This window comes from Pleurodeles waltl, chromosome 8 (assembly GCF_031143425.1).
Source record: "Pleurodeles waltl isolate 20211129_DDA chromosome 8, aPleWal1.hap1.20221129, whole genome shotgun sequence".
Lineage (NCBI taxonomy): Eukaryota > Metazoa > Chordata > Amphibia > Caudata > Salamandridae > Pleurodeles > Pleurodeles waltl.
In genome coordinates, this window is record NC_090447.1 from 231524360 (window position 1) to 231544093 (window position 19734).

A 19734-nucleotide genomic window follows, 5' to 3' on the forward strand; every position below is an offset into this window, starting at 1 on the left:
CTTTCCCTTACGGTTTCACAGATGTGTGTCCCACTGTGTGACTTCTGCTTAGATTCCTCATGGACTAGAGCTGTGTGACATACGTATGTTGACATTACAATTTAAAAAGCATTTTGTCACTGTAATTGCTAATACACTATTTCGAAGTCACAGACAGACTCCAGATCATTTTGTGCTTTAGGTGTGTTTATTTAAATGCTCAAAATTGGATGGGGTAGTGAAATGGTGAGGGGTGATGGTGGAGGAGTGTCCATGGCAGAGTCCAGTCTATTAGTCTCACAGGTGCATTGCCCATATGGGCATAGGAAGTGGAGCTGGGGCAGTTTAATTATGGACAGGGTGACAAAGTGGGACAGTAACATGACAATCAGGGTGGTCTCATTTCTTGGTGGGGGTCTTGGCATCGTTCTTTGTCTTGTTCCTGGATCTCAGGGACCGTTTGCGGTTTGGTTCTCCCTCTGCTGGGGTTGGGGTGCTGGTGTGATGGTCCTGTAGCAGGGCGTCCTGTCCACTAGCGCCGGCGGAGGTGGTGGGCAGTTCATTGTCCACGCTAGTGTCAGGGGCCCCTTGTAGTGCCACAGTGTCCCTCCTGGTGTTGAGTAGTTCCTTCAGCACCCCTACGATGGTGCCCAGGGTGGAGCTGATGGTTCTGAGTTCCTCCCTGAAGCCCATATACTGTTCCTCCTGCATGCGCTGGGTCTCCTGAAACTTGGCCAGTACCGTTGCCATCGTCTCCTGGGAGTGGTGGTAGGCTCCCATGATGGAGGAGAGGGCCTCGTGGAGAGTGGATTCCCTTGGCCTGTCCCCCCCGTCGCACAGCAGCCCTCCCAGTTCCCTTGTGTTCCAGCGCCTCCGTCCCCCGGACTGTGTGCCCACTACCACTGCCCCCAGGTCCCTGTTGTTGTTGGGGTGGTGGGTTAGCCTGGGTTCCCTGTAGTGGTGGACACACAGCTGATTGACGTGTCCTGGGGACGGAGGTATGGGCCCGCTGGGTGGGCGCTGTACTGGTGTTTCCAGAGGTGGGAAGGTCTGTGGTGGCCTGTGCCTGTGTGAGGGGAATTGACTGTCCAGAGGTCCCCGATGGTCCGGGCTGGTCATCTAGATCCAGTTGGACAGAGGTGCTGTCATCACTGTGGGCCTCTTCTGTTGGTGGTGTTGACATGTGTGGACCCTCCTGTCCGGTGACGTTGGGTAGGGGTCCTGCAGGGGTATAAAAGCATGTTTATTACATCTGTGTGTGTAATGGTGTGCTATGGGTGGGTGACTGTGTACCCCAGTGCTAGCATTCCTGTGTGGGAGCTTGTGTGATGATGGTTTAGGGGGGTGTATAGGTATGTGCAGTGGCCATGCTTTGGTGATGGGTGTCCATGCTTTGTTGTTGCATGCAGGGCTTAGTGTTGGGATGTGTGGTTTGTGATGTTGGGACATTTGTGAGGAGTTGGGGTGCTGGGGGTGAGGGTGAGAGTGGGGGTATGTGACAGCATGCAGGTAGGGTGGGGGATGTAATATTAAAGCTTTGACGTACCAGAGTCCATTCCTCCACCTACTCCTGCTAAGCCCTCAGGATGCAGAATCGCCAAGACCTGCTCCTCCCATGTTGTTAGTTGTGGGGGAGGAGGTGGGGGTCCGCCACCAGTCTGCTGAACCACCAGGTGGTGTCTTGAGACCACGGAACGCACCTTCCCCCGTAGGTCGTTCCACCTCTTCCTGATGTCCTCCCGATTTCTTTGGTGTTGTCCCACTGCGTTGACCCTGTCCACTATTCTTCGCCATAGCTCCATCTTTCTAGCTATGGAGGTTTGCTGCACCTGTGATCCGAATAGCTGTGGCTCTAACCGGACGATTTCCTCCACCATGACCCTGAGCTCCGCCTCCAAGAACCTGGGGTGTCTTTGCCGTGCCATGGGGTGGTGTAGGTGATGTGTGGGGTAGAGTGTGTGGTGACAAGTGTGGTGATATGTAGTGCTGTGTTGTGTGAGGTGCGTGGAAGTTGTGTGGGTGATGGTGTTGTGTGCCTGTGGATGCTGTTGTTCTTGCTGGTGGTGTCTCTCTCTGGCCTTCTTTCGGATTTTTTGTTGTGGGGGTTTGTGGGTGATGTGGGTATGTGTTTTATATTGTGATGGGTGTGTGGGGGTGGTGTGTGTATGTGTCTCAGGTGTGTGTATTTTGAAGTGTCTAATGTGGCTGTGTTTTGCATGAGTATGTGTATTTTGAGCGCTGCGGTATGTACCGCCAATGGAATACCGCGGTTGATTCGTGTGTCGCGATAGTGTGGGTGTATTTCTGTTGGCGTGATGGTGAAGGTTTTTTTTTCACCAGTTTATCACTGACCTTTGGTGTGGCGGACTTGTGTGGGTGTCTGACTTTTGGCGGATTCCGAGATGTGGGTCATAATAGCTGTGGCGGAATTCCGCAGAGGTGTGTTGGCGGTCTTCTGCATGGCGGTAAGCCCCTTTTACCACCAATGTTGTAATGACAGCCTTAGTCTCTTATTTTGGAGATTTTCTTCACCGGGATGAACCTGCAAGTCAGGCCGGGTCGCGGTTGAGGCAAGCTGGATAGAGTTGACGTGGCGGGTCAGTCCCTCTATGGAGCTTTTTTCCAAAAGTTCTCCATAGTACTCCAACCTTCTGGATCTTCTTCCAGGTGTTCTTTTAAGGTTCTTTTGGGGTCCACAGCTCACCCCAAGGTTCCAGAAGAACTGAGATGATCCTGGGGGGGTGGACTACAACTTCCAGAATGCACCTGGTGCAAACTCCTTTTTGGCCACTGGACAGTGGTCAGATGGTTGGTTTCTTCAGGAGTTGGTGCAGAGGACTCTGGTTAGCAATTTTGCAACTGTAGCAAGCATGGAGTCCCTACTTGAACCAGTTGAAGCAAGGCAAAGTCCTTCTTGTGGTGAAGCCCAAGTGTGCAGCTGGTGCAGTCCTTCAGAGTGCAGGGTCCAGGTGCAGGCCAGGGGTCCAGCACGGCAGTCCTTCTTCTTCTGTAGTTCTTCCTGCTAGGGATCTGGAAGGGAACTGAGGTGTGGGTGAAGGTCTGCCAGTTGTATCCCTGCTCCTGGGTGAAAAACGGGGGGGTCCTGGTTCTCCAATCAGGGGCAGGGTCCTTCCCCCTGTGATGACCACTTCCTGGGAAGTGTGGTGAAAACCAATCCCAGGGAGCAACATTCTTCAAAAAATCCATAATGGCTGAAAGTGATTTTTGGAGGTTACATCTGCCTGAGCCCACCCACTGGTGTAGCTAAAAATCCTAAACACACCCCTTTCCTGCCCTCTCCTAATCTAATCAAGGGGGCACCTAATTATTTGGGTTTGCAGGATGTGAGGGTGTTGCTTGGTTGCTCCAAATGTCCTTCTCTGCTTTTGAAGACCAGTTTGGCAGCCCTCCCCCTTCCTGCTTCACTATCTGCTGAGGGGAGATTCCCTCCCCCAGGCACATCTCTTTGTGTGGAGCCAGGCCACTTTACACCTCATCAAGGCAGCCTGGCCAGGCTGCCAGAGGCTGGCTAATCAGAGCAGTGAGCAAAAACACTTTACCTGAACAAGTTATATTAAATCCCACAAATGGAAGTTGTGGGATTTATTATAACAATTAATTTGATACCAAACTTCTGGTATCTGTTACTTAAGGGGACTTTAAAGATTTAAATAAAGTCTCCCCATTCTAGCCTATGGAGGCCATTCACTACAATGAGGGAGAAACACATTTGGCTGTTTTACCTCACCAGGGCTTATAAAACTATTTTATAAGGTCCCTGCTTATAGTTACATGGCACCCAGCCCTAGGGGCACATAGGGCACACCTTATGGGTGACTTCTATGTAAAAATAAGGTAGTTCAAGTGTGGCGGTGGGCGTAGCGATAGGGATGAACGAGACGACTCGGGTTGTTGATTGAAAGGTATGTGATTTATTTATTTAATATATATATATAGATATATGTCCCCTTTGAATAATTTGTGGCTTTATTCGTCTATGTAGGTGACCTCTTCTTTTCTTCTCTTTCCCAAGGCTTCCAGAGGCGGATAGTTGTTCTCCCAGGAAGGTGGTGCAGTCAGACCAACCGGAAAAGGATAGAAAGGTGGGTAAGTCACAAGTCTGTATGTGGTTTGTGTGGTATTAGTGAGGTGAGAGGGTGTAGAGAGAGAGAGAGAGAGAGAGAGAGAGATGATGAGGAGGGTCGGGTAGTGATGATAGTCCAGGGTGAAAGTGACAGGCAGAATATTAGGTATTCCCCTTTTGTGTGATACCTCCGTGAAGAAAAAATAATCTATTTTCTTCTACAGAAACTGCTACCTTAGGGTCTGTTCTCTTATACCTCCGGTGATTGAGTTTTAGTGCAGTTAGTATTCAGCTTAGCGTTGCCAGGGGTTCCCTGGTCGTCCTTTCTTCCCAGGGGTCCTTCGCCTTCTTCACTCCCTCTTCGACCTCTCCCTCCCTCATTCTCTCCACCCTCCTCCCTTCCCACCAGAGCACTTAATCTATTTTTCATGCAGGACCGTACCTTCTTAAGCCATGTCTCTCCAGGGGCATGGCAGAGTCTCCGCAGTTCGGGGCTTCTTCGTCCCTCAGTAGGGCCGCCACTAGGTGTGGACGCTGACTGCTCGTCGAGTCTTCCGTCTTCAGGAACGTTCCTGTTGGCGCTCTCTCGTTCGTTTGCGTCTCCCTCTTCAATAATGGCTCCATCCTCTTTCTCCTCCCCTCGCACGCGTTGTCCGTCTTCCTCTTGTACACATTACCTAATCTTGTCATTTCCGGTTCCGCGGTACCCCGGGGGCACTGGTCGGACTGGAGGCCTCCATGTCAGATAGTCGAGCTTTCTGATGCCCGGCTACATCTAGACTTTGGAACTACTTTTAATTCCAAAGTCGAATTCGCATAAAACGTTAATTTAAAAGCAGCCAGAAAGGCACTTCAGCAGTGCACCTATGGGTGCACTACCTATGCTGGGGTCCCTAAACCTACATGCCCTACCATATACTAGGGACTTATAGGTAGGTTGCCTTAGCCAATTATAATTAGCCTAATTTGCATATTGATTTTACACAGAGCACAGGCCCTGGGACTGGTTAGCAGTACCCAGGGCACCATCAGAGTCAGGAAAACACAAGCAAAAAGTGGAAAATGGGGGCAAAAAGTTAGGGGACCTCTGCAATCAGCCCTGTTCTCTCACACAAGCCCCCCCAGCCCACACACCCAGGAGACTCAGCCCAACCCTGGGAGAGTCTTCCTGCTTGTCAGGCGAGGAAGACAGTGAAGAGAACAGGCTGTCCCTTTGCAGGGCCTACTCTGCCTTACATCCTCCTGCCATGGTCACTGCCTCTGGGTAGTGAATTCATCCCAACAGTGAAAGGACCCATCTCAAACTGAAACTTCCCTCTGGGGGGTCTGCCTCCTCTCTCTCTGCCACCTTGGGTAGTGAGGTGCCCACCTCCCCTTGTCACAACTTTCGTGCTGCTTTACCATGGAGGCCGCAGAGCGAGTGGCATGGATCCTGTTCTTGAATGTTCCGCCTTGTCCCAAGTAGGGGCGGCTCTTTCTGGTAGCCACGGTGCTGCAGGCAATGGGTATGCCAAGAGCAGGCCGTGTCCCACAGAAGTAGCGCCAAAGGGAAAAAAACCCTGAAAGGGGAAAAAACCTCCACAAAGATAGTTTCCTGCAACAGGAACAAAAAAGAAGAGGTAACAGCAGGAGCAAATACAGGAAAAAATATACTGGAACTAACGAGAACCAGCACAGGAATACAAGGAAGCAGGAGTGAAGACACCAACCAAACAGAAAGTGTTGCAGCGCAAGGAGAGAAAGAATCACACCCCTCAAATACCAACAAACAGGAAACGACCAACAGGAAGTAAAAGGACACCATCTTAGATAGGGAAAAGTACATAGAACAAAATGGACTAGGAACCATAGAGAATAGGGAACAAGGAATGCTGGGAATATAAGGGTAACATGGGAAGGGGGAAAACATAAAGGAAGGCACAACCAGATGTCCAAAGAAAAGAAGAAATAAAAGAAAAGAAAAGAACAGGTGAGTGGGGGGGTCAGACCTGCCTAGACACACGGTGCGCTGAAAAAGAACGAGGCCCCATGTCCAATCTGGGGCCTCTTAAAGTACAAGGCTGACTGGGGGCACAGCGCATCTTAGGACCGCACGCTGCGGCCCGAGCCGAATGTTCGGCTCGTGCCGCGTGCAGCGTGCGACAGTAGGTCCCCCCCCCGAAGGCCTAGGTTTGTGCGGAAACAAGCAGTGAAAATGACGAATCAGAAGAGGTGCGTGAACAGAAGATGCATCTTCCAAGAGCATTCACTGAGAGGGTCACCCTTCCAATGAATCAAATACTGAAGACGTCTGAGAAAGATACGAGAATCACAAATCTCCTGTACCTCATATTCAGGTACATCATCCACTAACACAGTAGGTGGACAGGGAAACTGACGAGAGTAAGGATCAGGTACATAGGGTTCGAGCTGAGAAACATGAAAGACCGGGTGAATCCTCCAGGTACGAGGTAAGTGAAGATGGAGAGTGACGGGATTAATCAGCTGAAGGATTCGGAAAGGACCAGAGTAACGAGGTGTGAACTTATTCTGAGGAAAGGCGTAAAGGTAGAAATTTTGACAAAAGCCAGACTTTATCCTGAAGGTGATAATCTGGAGCATCCCTTCGTTTCTTGTCTGCTATTCTCTTCATGTATCTCTTGGTGTTCAACAAGTTAGAGCGAATCAATCTATGGATCTGTAAAAGTCGTCTGGAGAATGAAGTAACAGCAGGAAGAGAAGAGGTAGACTGAGGAGTAGTAGGAAAAGAGGTAGGATGATAGCCATAAGAACAGAAAAAAGGAGTGACCTTGGAGGCATCTATGGACAGAGTTATTATAAGAGAATTCAGCGATAGGGAGGTAAGTGTTCCAGTTGCTCTGAGTAGAATTACAAAAGAAGCAAAGGTACTGCTCCAATCCTTGGTTGAGATGCTCAGTCTGTCCATTGGTTTGAGGATGGAAACCAGATGAGAGTGCTATGTTGATATTCAGTGTCCTACAAAAATGTTTCCAAAACCGGGATATGTACTGAGGTCCCCTGTCAGATACAATGCTGTGTGAAAATCCATGGAGACGGAAAATATAATGGATAAATATCTGACTTAGTTCTTGGGAATTTGGTAGTTTTTTCAGAGCAGTGAAGTGAGCCATCTTAGTAAAGGAATCTATGGTGACCATGATAACCCGGTTTCCTGCTGATGGAGGTAATGAACACATAAAATCAGTAGAAATGGTGTGCCAGGGAGCCGGTGGAACAGGTAATAGTTGTAGTAATCCTGCAGATCTGGTACGGGGAATCTTTACTTGAGCACATATGGGACAAGCCTGAACGTATCTTTCGACATCAGATTTCCAAGTGGCCACAAGAAAGATCGCAAGAGTAGTTCTTGTGTGGCCTTAATGCCTCTATGACCAGCGACCGGCGAATCATGGCACATTTGTAGTGCCTTTTCTCTGACTCCATTAGTAGGGAGAAATAACAAGTTCTTAAAATAATAATAATACCCTTGCAGTTTACATATGTTCAGTTTCTTTACTTCTTGACCAGTCAGGTTGGAATATTCCAGTTGTACCTCATCCAGGAAAGACTGAGCTACTCCGATGATTTTGCTGTGCTCATGTAGATACTGTGATGGGGTAGAAGTACAATCTGGATACCGGCGAGACAGAGCATCAGCCAGAATGTTTTGGGATCCAGGAATATAGGTGACATAACAGTCATACTGACTGAAGAAAAAGGCCCAACGAGCCTGACGACTGTTCTGGCATAAAAAATTACGTAAACATTGTAGATTACGATGGTCTGTTCTCACCTCTAAGGGCTCTTTGGAACCCATAAGAAACTGTCTCCACTCAAGGCAGGCTGTTTTCAGGGCTAACAACTCCCTTTCAAGTACTGAGTAATGTTGTTCCTACGCAGAAAGTACATGGGACAAATAGAACACAGGATGGTTAAGACCGTCATCTTCTTGTTGTTGGAGTAAGGCAGCTCTGATGGCTCTTTCGGAAGCATCTGTAACAACAATAAATTGTTTGTTGGTATCTGGGTGCCTCAATATTGGTGCCTGAGTGAAGGCCTTTTTTAGACTCTGAAAAGCTTGATCAGCCACCCTGGTCCAGACAAAGCCTTTCTTTAGATTTTCCTTTTTTAATGTTTGAGTTTTGTGGTTGTTTTTTTCTGCAAAGTCTAAGATGAACTGCTGATAAAAATGAGCCAATCCTAGAAAACATTGTGGCCCATATTTATACTTTTTGACACACAACTGCGCCAACGCAGTTGTGCGTCAAAATTTTTACCGCTGGCTAACGCCATTCCAAAGCGCCATGTGGGCACCTTATTTATTGAATGACGTTAGCCGGCGCTGCGGACTGGTGTGCGTCAAAAAAAATGACTCACACCAGGCAGCGCCGGCGTAGGGGAAAATGGAGGTTGGGCGTCAAAAAATGGGGCAAGTCAGGTCTGAGGCAAAATTCAGGCCTCAACCCGATTAACGCCATTTTTTTTTTACGCCCAACCTCCATTGACATGACTCCTGTCTTAGCAAAGACAGGAGTCATGCCACCTTGCCCAATGGCCATGCCCAGGGGACTTATGTCCCCTGGGCATGGTCATTGGGCATAGTGGCATGTAGGGGGGCCCAAATCAGGCCCCCCTATGCCACAAAAAAAAACGAAAAAAAATACTTACCCCAACTTACCTTTCCTTCACTGGGATGGGTCCTTCCATCCTTGGGTGTCCTCCTGGGGTGGGCAAGGGTGGCAGGGGGTGTCCCTGGGGGCATGGGAGGGCACCTCTGGGCTCCTTCTGAGCCCACAGGTCCCTTAACGCCTGCCCTGACCCAGGCGTTAAAAAACGGCGCCCATCAGGCTGGGCGCCGTTTTTTAAGGCCTGCCCCCTCCTGTGCGGCAAAATGACGTCAGAGTATAAATATGGGGCACAGGCCTTAAAGTCGTTTTTTGGAAGGGAACGCCTACCTTGCATATAATTAACGCAAGGCTGGTTCCCCCTTCCAAAAAATGACGCACATGGTGGAACTTTGACGCCCACGGGGTCGGACGTCAAAGTATAAATATGGGGCAGGGTTTGCGCTGATTGTGCGTCAAAAATTTTGACGCACATTCGGCGCAAACAGAGTATAAATATGCCCCTGTGTTTCCTTAATAGAGGAAGGAGAAGGCCAATATAGGATGGCTTGTACCTTTTCTTGGTCCATAGCTATGCCAGTGGGACTAAGGTGATATCCCAAATATTTGACTTCGGTCTTGTCAAACTCACACTTTTCCAGTTTGAAGGACAGTTGATGTTCCCGGAGTCTTTGGAGGACCTGTTTAACGTGAGAGGAATGAAGTTCAGGACGTCTAGAATAAATAAGGATATCGTCTAAATAGATGACGACCGTATGGTTCAAGAGATCAGAGAATACTGAATCCATAAATCTCTGGAGGGGGCATTAGTAAGATCAAAAGACATAACTCTGTACTCATAATGACCAAATGGGGTCCGGAAAGCAGTTTTCCACTCGTCTCCTTTAATGCGCAAAAGGTGGTAGGCTCCACGAAGATCCAGTTTGGTAAATCGTTGAGCCCCTTTGACTGCCTCTAGTATATCCTTAATGAGGGGCAAAAGATAATGGTCTTTTATAGTTATTTTATTTAGCCCGCGAAAATCCAGGCAGGGACGAAGATCCTTCATCTTCTTGGGCACAAAAAAGAGAGGAGCTCCAGCCGGAGAGGATGATAGTATAATAAGACTGCTATGTAAGTACTTCTCTTTCAGGTTCTGTGAGTGAATAAATCCTCCCAAAGGGAACGATAGCTCTGGGTTCCAAGGGCATAGCACAATCGTAATCTCGATGTGGGGGTAACACAGGTCTGGTTGGTTTTTGGAACACGTCTTGAAAGTCTAGATAGTGATTGGGAACCCCTTGAACTGTATTGAAGGAACATCCAGTAATACTTTCAGTAGGCATCAACCTCTTGGGTGACCAATAAGTGTCTGAAGCAAAGCAGTTCTCCGTACAAAACTGTCAGGACAAGGAAATAGTCTGGGTTTCCCAATTTACATCAGGGTTATGTCTTATGAACCACGGAATCCTCACAATGATAGTATGATTGGGGGATGATATTAGATCAAAGGAGACGTGTTCTTGGTGGTTTCCAAATTGTAAACTCAGTGTCATGGTGGTGGTATCAACTGGACCAGAGGATATTAAGGATCCATCCACTGTGTGAACTTGTTCTGGAATTTCTTTGGGTCGTGTTGGTATTTGTTGAGTCGTGGCCCATGTCTTATCCATATATATGCCACTGGCACCACAATCAAGTAAAGCCAGTATTCTCTCTTGACGGCCGTCCGGTAAATGTAACGTCACAGGTAACATAAACAAAGTTGTGGCATTGTCCTTGAATGAACTGATGGAGGTATAGCTGATGGTCCCGTCCCCTCCCTTCTTACAGAGGATGGGAAGTGGCGTTTCCCAATGGCTTTTGAGGACGAATGGGGCAGGTCCGGAGCATGTGGCCAGCAGCACAACAATACAGGCATAATCCTCTCCTATGTCTGTCTTCCCGCTCACTAACAGAAAGTGGGCCTCGGGTGGTAGCCACCTGCATAGTCACCTTCGGCGTCTCTGACGGGAGGACGAGGTTCCTCGGGACGATGCATAAAGACACGTGAAGTGCTTGGCTGAGAAGATCCTCTACTCTTTCTCTTCTCCATACATCGCTCTTGGAGACGGTATTCGAGGGAAAGAGCCTGATCCATCAGACCACGAAGATGTTCAACTCGGGTGGAGTGTACTAACTTGTCTTTAATTTATTCTTTAAGTCCTCTACGGAATAAAGTCACCAGAGTTCGTTCCACCCAAGTGGTCTCAGCAGCTAGCTGTCGAAAGCGGGTAATATATTGGAGGACATCTTGTGAGCCTTGTTGGATTTCACATAAGGCTTCTTCCGCAGAGGCCTCCAATCCTGGATGACTGAACATCTGTTTAAACTGATTCACGAAGGTGGGATAGTCTGATATTATAGGGTCATTGGAGGATACCATCGGGGATGGCCAGGCCAAGACAGGACCGGATAATGCACTGATAAGATATCCCACCTTAGTCTTGTCGTGGGTGAATTGGGTAGGTCGGAAGACGAAATACACAGTTAATGCATCTAGGAACTCTCGCAGCTTAGTTGGTTCACCGGAGAAACGAGGAGTAGAGGTGGAGACGGCCGGAACATCCGCACTGCGAAAGGCCAAGGCTAGTTGTAAAGCCGCATTTTCATTGTGTAATTGTTGCAGTTCCGTAGCCTGTTGCTGAATGGTTGCCAGAAGAGATTGATCAGGATCTGCAGCAGCCGCCACTGTATCATCCATGATGTTAGGCGACGTCCGGAGTATTGGGCGCTGCAATCTGTCACGACTTACGTGCTGCTTTACCATGGAGGCCACAGAGCGAGTGGTGTGGATCCTGTTCTTGAATATTCGGCCTTGGCTCAAGTAGGGGCGGCTCTTTCTGGTAGCCACGGTGCTGCAGGCAATAGGTACGCCAAGAGCAGGCCGTGTCCCTCAGAAGTAGCGCCAGAGGGAAAAAAACCCTGAAAGGGGAAAAAAACCTCCACAAAGATAGGTTCCTGCAACAGGAACACAAAAGAAGAGGAAACAGCAGGAGCAATTACAGGAAAAAATATACTGGAACTGACGAGAACCAGCACAGGAATACAAGGAAGCAGGAGCGAAGACACCATCCAAACAGAAAGTGTTGCAGTGCAAGGAGAGAAAGAATCACAGCTCTTAAATACCAACAAACAGGAAACAACCAACAGGAAGTAAAAGGACACCATCTTAGATAGGGAAAAGTTCATAGAACAGAATGGACTAGGAACCATAGAGAATAGGGAACAAGGAATGCTGGGAAGAGAAGGGTAACATGGGAAGGGGGAAAAAACCTAAAGGAAGGCACAACCAGATGTCCAGAGAAAAGAAGAAATAAAAGAAAAGAAAAGAAAAGAGCAGGTGAGTGGGGGGGTCAGACCTGCCTAGACACGCGTTGCGCTGAAAAAGAACAAGGCCCCATGTCCAATTTGGGGCCTTTTAAAGTACAAAGCAGACTGGGGGCGCTGCGCGCCTTAGGACCGCGTGCTGCAGCGCGACACCCCTACTCCTAACTTTGCTAGGGCAACACCTAGCTTACCCAAAGAGGTCACCCAACACTTGAGCAACACCACCATAACCAACAGGGTCAGGGGGCCTACTTTGCTTTTGGCCCTGGAGCCTGCCTCCCAGGCCACGTGCAGTGCTGCCAGGAAGGCTAGCACCCAGCAGAGGCTACTGACAGCTGTCAGTACCACACCCTAAGCTCTCCACTGACAGGTGGCTGAGCTGCTTTAGGGGCAACTGTGGGGTCCTGACACCCCTCTTGCTGTCTAGAGTGGGGGGTTACCACCTCCTGTGGCAGACACCCTCCTTCCACTCTCCCTCATGTCAGGGCAGGGGCAACACCCTGCATCTGGGCAGCTCCCTGACTACTCAGGACTTCCTTGGGGTCAGGTGAGGCCTCACCAGTGCCAACTCTGGGCTCCCCCCCTACTGGGGCAGAAGGCATCTGGCTCCCTGGAAGAGTGGCCCACCCTTCTTTTTCTTCTTCCCTTTTCTTGTGGATCCCTGTCTCCTAACTGTAGGCCTGACTCCCCAGGACTTTGGGTTGGGGGGTGGCCTGGGCGACCGCCCCATCTGGGACCAGACTCACCTCTGGGAGGTCATTGACCAGGATACAATCTAGGGGGAGGTCAGCACTGACTACCACCCTAAACCAGCCAAGGATACCCTCCCTCTCTAGGGGCACTATGGCTACAGGGTTGGAGGTGACTTCCCCTGTGGCTATCCTGACTTTCCTGGTCTCTCCTGGGACATACATGTCTGGGGTCACTAACCGGTCACTCACTATAGTGTGACTGGCACGGGTGTCTCTCAGGCCAGTGGTAGGGATCCCATTCACCTGAATGGGGTGATAGTGCCTACTCCCACCCTCAAGGATCACCAGCTTACCATCTGGTCCTGATTCCAAGCCCAATGCTAGGAGGACTTCATCATCTGAGGAGTCCTCCACCATGGCTACACTGGACAGCCCAGTGCTAACCACCTTCTTTGGACAGGCTACATCTCCTCTGAAGTGACCTGTCTGCTGACAGTCAAAGCAAGCCTCACTGTCTAAGAGCTTATTTAACCCTGGGTCTCCCTGTCTCTGCTTGTCAGAGTGGGAGTGGGATTTACTCCCCTCCTTCTCAGGGTTCTGGGGTACTGAGGGAGTCTCTGTGGTGGGCCTACCACCTCCCTCCTTAGGTTTTTGGGGACCTGACCCCCCCCTTCTTGGAATCTCCCCCTGGAACTTGACAACCATCCTGGTTGTTCAATCACTCATCAGCTGCCTCCCCTAGCTCTCTAGGGTTGGTCAGCTTAGAGTCCACTAGATGCTGGCGTAACCTTTCTTGGATACAATTGGTCAAGATGTGCTCTCTCATGATCAGATTGTATAACCCTTCATAAGTATTTACTTTGTTACCATGAATCCAGCCCTCTAGTGCCTTAAGTGAGGTGTCTACAAAGTCAACCCAAGACTGGGTACTGACCTTCTGGGTGTCCCTGAACTTCATCCTACAGTGCTCTAGGGTCAGACCAAACGTCTTGGTTAAGCACCTCTTCATACTAGGGTATGAATCTGCCTCCTCCCCACTTAAGGTCAGAAGCCTATCCCTCCCTGAGTTTGGGATCAGGGGCCAGATGTATCAAACCATTTTGCATTCGCAAAAGGTGCAAATCGCAGAATTTGGCCATTTGCAAATGCAAAAATGTGGTCTGTGATGCATGAAAGGCATTTACAGGCCAAAGACAAGGAATCTCTAAATGTGCGATTTTCTGTGAAGCAACATGGTTTTGAAATACCGAATCGCTATGAGCATTTTGCAAATTGTGAGTCGGAATAGCGACTCACAAATATAGATTTGGTATTTCACGTCAGAAATTGCAAGGCCCTGGGTGACGGAGAGCAAGATGGCGGCCGCGTAACGCAGCCGCGAAGCGTCTGCTCCGACCAAGGAAACCTCCCAGTGTTGCGGCAGCTCTCCCGCGGGTCGGAGCTTCCTTCGGCAGTCGCGCTTAGAGGAAAACAATGTAGCGGCATTTTAGCAACATTGTGCTGACTCGCGTTGCTTCACCTGCTCCCTCTTTTTTTGGGGGATGACTGTCCCAGGACTCTCAGGAGGGGCGGCACAGGGGAAATATTGCGGGTGACATTGCTTTTTGAAGGACTGCTTTTCATGTGAGGATTGTTCTAGGCTACTTGTCTCTTGGTTTCTGCGGGGCCTTTTTTTTTCTTCCTCTGGGAGAAGTAAAACTACGTGGATTTGCTGACGGAGGCTAAAAGGATTGCAAAGTGTTTTCCCGGGATGCGGTCAGGACTGCTCCTGCTCCTACCTGAAGACAACTACAGGTCTGTGCTCACGGGTCCCAATTGGGGGCAATTTTCGACGTGGACTCAAAAAACGGTCAGAGTTTCTTTATTTTATTACAAGTATTTGACACTGGGCGTATATTATAATAACGCATTTTGCATTAAAAAGCAAAAAAAAAAGGTAAAAATGCCACCTAAAGGAGTGAAAAATGTGACTCTGTCTGGACGAGGCAAGCCGGTAAGAGTAAGCCTGTCGGCACGGCAGGGGGGGGTACGGATATAAAACAAGGCTTAGGTGAGAAGGTTGTCTCCAAAAACAAGAGTGCTTCACTGGTCAGGTATTTTGAGAAAGGGAAGGACATACTGGTGGGGGGCATAGATACCCCCCCCGCCGCCGTGGAGGAGGCTGATCCTCTAGTAAACGAAGAGATGACGGCTATAGATGTGCCCCCCCCGCATGAAGGTGGGCAGAGTGATGCTGAAGATGTGGCAACTTTACAAAAACAAGCTACCGGGAGTCAGATGGAGCAGAGGGAGCAGAGGGAGGGCGCACAAGGCGCTAGGTCATTATTACAGGTGGAGCGGAGGCCAGTGGAATTACGCGATAATGAGACAATACAAGGAGACAAGTTTTTCTCATTATCAGATCATTCAAGTTGGTCAAGCAACGAGCAGCTGGATTTGGAGGCGGATAAAACTTCTTCTGAATTCGAATCTGAGGTGTCCTCTTTGGCACTGGGAAAGGAATTACAGGAGAGTGGCAGGAGTGCCACTGTTAGGAAAAAACAGAGGAAGAGAAGTGAGCAAGTAGGACCTAATAAGCACCCCACTAACCCATTGGACACTAAGGGTCTTCAGGGGCTTCAGTGGGAGTATTCCAAGGATGATTTAACTCTATATGATAATGGTGAAAAACAGCCTAATCCTGTGTCACTGGAAACCATATATCAAAGCATTATGGAACATCGAGAGGAATCTAAATTAGAGAGCCGTAGGACTCAAATGGCTTGCCGCAAGATGCAAATCCAAATTCGTCGAGTAGCTAAGACATGTTCAGAGTTTACTACACGGATGGAAGAAGCAGAGACCCGGATCTCGCGTCTGGAGGATGAGGCTGGAGCTCGCCAGTCATCTCGAGAAATGATGGAGAAACAACTTGAGGACACTCAGTGGAAATTGACAGATTTAGAGGACAGAATCAGGAGGAATAATCTGCGCGTCCTGGGTGTACCAGAAGGACTTGAAGGATCAGATATACATAGCTTTATGGTCGCACTTTTTAAGGAAGCTTTTCCGGACTTACACCAGTGGGACTGGGACAAAGAGGTTCAAAGAGCCCATCGATTTCCTTTTAGCAAAATAGGACCAAACTCAGAAGGAGGAAGTGGTAGACCTAGAGCAATATTAATCTCTTTGCTTAATTATCAGGCAAGGCAGGCTATATACGACCGAGCTCGACCCAATGCTAGATGTAAGGCTAAGGGATGTGAGTTTTTTGTGAGACCAGACTATTGCCATATTACTATTGAAAAAAGGTGGAGGCTCCGGCAGTTAATTCAGCCACTTCAAAGTAAGGGGGCACAGTTTTTTTTATTAAATCCGGCTAAACTGAAAGTAGTAATGGGTAATAGGACTTACTTCTTCACGACAGAGGAGAAAGCAAGGGCTTTTTTGGGTGGACTTAACGGTCCGGTTCCCTAAGATAGATTTTCTGGATTGGGACATAGGGGTGGGGGTAAAGTAGAGAGGGTTAGGAGTTAAGACCTGAGAAGTCGAGCCGGGGGTAAGATATTGTTTTGGCTGAAACAGGGTTAGATAGAGAGAGATAAAGACAAAGAAAGGGAGAAAAGGTAAAAGAAAAAAAGAAAAAAGAAAATCATGCACTGGGTAGGGACGGTCGGAGCGGAAGCTTTACCATCATTAGGGACAGTGAGATCCCATACTCTCCATAAATTGGGTGTAAGGGTAGGGGTAAGGGGTGTAGGGGGGTGGGGGTGGTTGGTAGCAGGGTTGGGGTACAAGGGGTGGGAGGATGGGAGAGGAGGGAGAGGGGGGAGAGGGGTGGTGGGGAGTGGGGGGGCACTAATATAGGTAGAAATGTTCAGAACAATTTAATGAAGACATATCAAAAGAAGAGGATGTAGAGGATTCAATATCAACAAGTTGGTTTCTTTAAGGGAGAAAGTATTGACGTGAGTTTGGTACATCAAACTGTGTGATATGGCAAATAGATTAAGGATTTGTACACTGAATATTTGCGGTCTAAATAGCCCCCAGAAAAGGAAAAGAGTGGCAGCTGGTCTTAAACTAATTAAATCAGATTTATATTGCTTGCAGGAAACACACATTGCATGGAGTAAGCGAGAGCTCATACGAGAGCTTGGGTTGACGCCTCTTGTTTGTACCAGACAGGAGGTTTCGACACGTGGGGTGACGATACTTGCCAGAAATAACAATGTACAAGTTTGTAGATCTCGAGCAAGTAACGATGGGCGGTGGGCTCTCTTAGAATTATCCATGAATACATTTAAATTTACCCTCTGCACTATATATGGATCAGTTTTGGACGAGGCTGAGCCTCTGGATACGTTGAATATGGAACTAGTTGGATGGCCCTTACCAATAATTATTTGTGGCGACTTAAATATTCATTTAGAGGTAGGTAGCAGGAGCATGGACACCCAGAGTTTATATCAGGGACGAAAGCCTAAAGTATGGAAAGCTCTAAGGAGGTTAGTAAGGGAACATGGGTTGAGAGATGTCTGGGAAAATATTAAAACTGTAGATCCAGGGTATACCTATTACTCATTCCCACATGCTAAATTGGTAAGGTTGGATTATTTTTTCGTATCACAAAACTTAATCCATGGGGCTGAAATAGAATGCAAACCCAGATTCTTATCAGATCATAATCCATTAATATTGTCCATAACAATTAAGGGACCATCTAATCCGCGTCGTGTATGGACATTTGATAGGAAATTGTTGGTTGACCCTTGATATATATCCCATATGAAAGAGTGGATTCACCACTTTTTTGATATCAATAGGAATACGGCAGATCCGGGGATGGTATGGGATTCATTTAAAGCTGCAGTGAGAGGTGAAACTCTTAGCTATAGTTTGGGAATACAGAAAATTAGGGGGAAGGAAATTGTAGAACTTCAAGAAAGATTAATAACAAAAGAGAGGGAATTAGCTAGTAAAATTACTAGTAGAGAAGACATTACTCTCACTCAGACCCAAATGGTGATTCTTAAGGCTAAAATAAATGCTTACTTGAATAAAACAGTGGCAGCCGTCTATCAAAGTCACCGATTGGAGTGTTATGAATATGGTGAATCCACAGGAAAAGTCTTAGCTAGACGGGTCAGACAAAAGGCAGTTAAACAGAATGTTTTGAATATAATTGATGGTAATGGGCGGAAACATACAGAGTTAGAAGGAATTCTAGAGGTTTTTAAGGGTTACTATCAGGAGCTGTATAGTGAAGATATAGTGTATTCTGAACAGCTACAAAAAAAGGTTAGTGAATTTCTGGGGGGATTAAAGAGTACAAGGCTCGCTTCTGAGGAACAAATTACATTAGATGCACCAATTCGTATTGATGAGATAATTGAGGCAGTAAGCTCCCTGGCAACAGGGAAAGCTGCTGGACCGGATGCAATACCACTTGAATTTTACAAGACCTTCCTGATAGACATTAAAAAGGATATGCATAGCATTTTTTGTATAGCGCAGGCAGGTCAGGCACCCTTATCGTGGGAATGTGCAAGAATTATAGTGCTAAAAAAAAAGGATAAATCAACAGAGTTCCCCAGTTCATATAGACCCATATCTTTGTTAAACGTAGATGGAAAGATTTATGCAAAGATTTTGGCCAGTAGATTGGCAAATGTGATAGTCAGGCTGGTTAGAAAACAACAACATGGGTTTATTCCGGGTAGAGATACAATAGATCATATAAGAAGAATAATAGCCATGTTTGATCTTGCAGAACTATATCAAACAAATTTAGGATTATTACTTTTGGATGCCGAGAAGGCATTTGATCGTGTATCGTGGAAGTTTCTATGGGAAGTCATGCGCTGGAAAGGTATAGGGAGTGGATATATCACAGCTATAAAAACTTTATATGTAGCCCCAAAAGCTAGAATTTGCATTGCTGGTTTGGAATCAGATACTATCTTAATCTCTAGGGGGACTAGACAAGGGTGTCCATGTTCCCCCTTGCTCTTTGCTCTATATATTGATTCTTTCTTGCTGAGATTAGAAGAATGCAAAAATATTCAACCTCTATTATATCATGGAGAAACATATAAGGTGTTTGCATATGCTGATGATGTAGCTATAGTGACAAGCAACACGGAGGAAGCTATTAAGGCAATAGAAATAGAGGCAAGAGAGTTCGGAAAATACTCCGGATATAAGCTGAACTCAGATAAAACACAAATAGTATGCTCTGGGCACGTTTCACTAGTAGATAGACGATTGGTATCTGAAGCAGTGTATTTGGGGGTGAAGATTACATCAGTGGTTAATCGGTTGGTGGAAATTAATTTTATCCCATTATTAAATAAAATAAAGAGGGATTTAGACCGAATGCATAATTTGCACTTATCGCTAGAGGGTCGTTGCAATGTATTGAAAATGATGGTTCTGCCAAAAATCCTATATTTATTTCGGGCTATTCCCCTTGAGGTTGATAAAAAATGGCTTAAAAGATTGGAAAAGATGGGGAATAATTTTTTATGGGGATATGCTAAAACGAGAAGGGCAATGAAGTATATGACACTTCCCAAAGATCGAGGCGGGTGGTCAGTCCCTAATTTTACACTGTATTACTACGCCTGTTGCCTTCAACATATGGATGAACTTATAAGGGGAAGTTTTAAGGGTAATGAAGAAGTAAAATCAACCCCTATTTATACTATGATGGCGGGTGGGGAGGCAAGTGGTTGGTTATCAAAATTTGAGGAACCAAGTTACTTTAAAAAAGTAAGATTTAAGCCTTTTTTGTCCGCCTTCAAGGTTTGGGCTCAGATAAAACGGAGTATGGGACTGGGAAAGATTACGGCTTATACACCAGTGAAATTTTCAGCTATCCCAAATCATATCTTTAGGGATCCCATACTAGATTTTTGGCGTTCTAGGGGAATAAATAAAGTCGGAGACTTGTATTGTAAATCCGGTTATAAATCATTTACGGATCTGCAGTCTCAATTTGGCTTACCTAAGACCCATTTTTTAA